Below are 1,767 nucleotides of genomic sequence, written 5' to 3' on the forward strand. Positions count from 1 at the left end.
GCGAGAGCCCCACATCGGGCTCCCTGCTGTCAGCATAGAGCCCACTTTAGATCCTCTGTCTACCTCTCTCTCTGCTCCTCCCCCCTCACCTCCTCACTCTCTCTCCCGCTCTCTCTCTCAAAAATATTTTAAAAAAAGAACTCTGTTAAATAAATAGAAAATTAATCTCTGCCATCCTGACAAAGAAGTCAAAGCAAATTATGAAGAATCAGCTATTTTTTTTTCTAACTACAACTTTTAAAACATATGATCTTGATTTATTCACTGAACTCTCAGGAATTTGGTATAGCCATTAAGTGTTAACTTTAATTTTCTTACTAGCAGTTTTTTACTGTCCCCACAAGGGAGGGAAGTTTGGTGGCAAGAACTCAGGGCTGGTTTCTAGCAGCCCATTGGGGTTGGGTCTCTGGACACACACTGGACTGTGTTAAAAATAACTTGGTCTTTCTGGGGATTATTTTTCTCATCTGTAACATCTGATAATCTCTAAAGCATCTTTCAAGTCCAGATTCCATGACCCCTGTGACATCATAACCCATGAAAAACAGTAATATCTAGACTTCAGGTGCCTAGATTTCTGAGAATCTGGTATGATGGGTGCCTTTTAATTATTAGCCATATTTAGGGTACATTTTACTAATTCTGAACTCTTTATGCTTTGTTCATGAGAAACTATATTAAGGAAATATGAAATCCTTAGGAATATGTACCTATTGGGATGAGCACTGGGTGTTGTATGGAAACCAATTTGACAATAAATTTCATATAAAAAAATACAAGCTGTAGGCTAGAAGTAAATTAATATTCAAGCATTCACTGATTTATATTAATTGGTCAAAATTTAAATGAGGTACCTAAAATTGAATAAGCATAGAGGAGGGATGCAGTTATGATTGTAAGTAATAACAAATACCCAAGTATTAATTAGATATGGGAAACTGATCATTATGTTGTCTTGAAAATAAACATGTATACATATCATGGGCAAAAAATACAAGACAGAGAATCTCTGTCAAACAACCTTAGCAAATTTGCATGTGTGTGTGTGTGTGTGTGTGTGTATACTTATACATAGAAAAAGTATATAAAGCACAAAAATGAATTTAATAGTCATCCTTTTTATTTTGTACTTTGATTAAATGCTAAAGTTCTTTACAACTCTTAATAAATGTAAGTTAAAAGAAATCACTGACCAATTTACATATTTGAATTATTTGATATCTATTGGAAATGCTATTAGAAAAATGTATGTTGGTTTAAAATAATTTTAGTCTTTAAAATCATAGTATATTTTGTAATAAAAAAGATGATGGAGATAAACTCTTCAACTATTTTTCAATTACCAAATGACAACATCTGTTGATGACCCATGGTTTTGGGTCTTCAGATGTCAGGGTTATTCACTGAACCCTGACTGTTGCACCATAGGAAAGTGAGAACAAAGGCCCCTGGAATTGTAGCCACGATACAGCTTTTTCTGAAGTTGTAAAGGACCGTCTAGGCTCTGGGTGTAGCTCTGCAGAGCTCAGTTACAGAACTAAAATGCCTCAATGTGACCTATATGTATCATGTTGTTTATGTGAACTTTCATCGAGATATGCGTTTATATATTCCTTTGTTTCAAAATGGTCTCTAAAAGATCTAGAACCAAATACATTGGGTTAAAAGTCATATGTCTTGACAATTGATATATAAAAATGGAAATCAGATTGTTAAAAAAGTTGGTCTCTGTGACTCTTTCATGTAAAGGGTTGAGTAAAAGTGAGT

Source organism: Panthera onca, chromosome B2 (genome assembly GCF_046562875.1).
Source record: "Panthera onca isolate mPanOnc1 chromosome B2, mPanOnc1 haplotype 2, whole genome shotgun sequence".
Classification (NCBI taxonomy): domain Eukaryota; kingdom Metazoa; phylum Chordata; class Mammalia; order Carnivora; family Felidae; genus Panthera; species Panthera onca.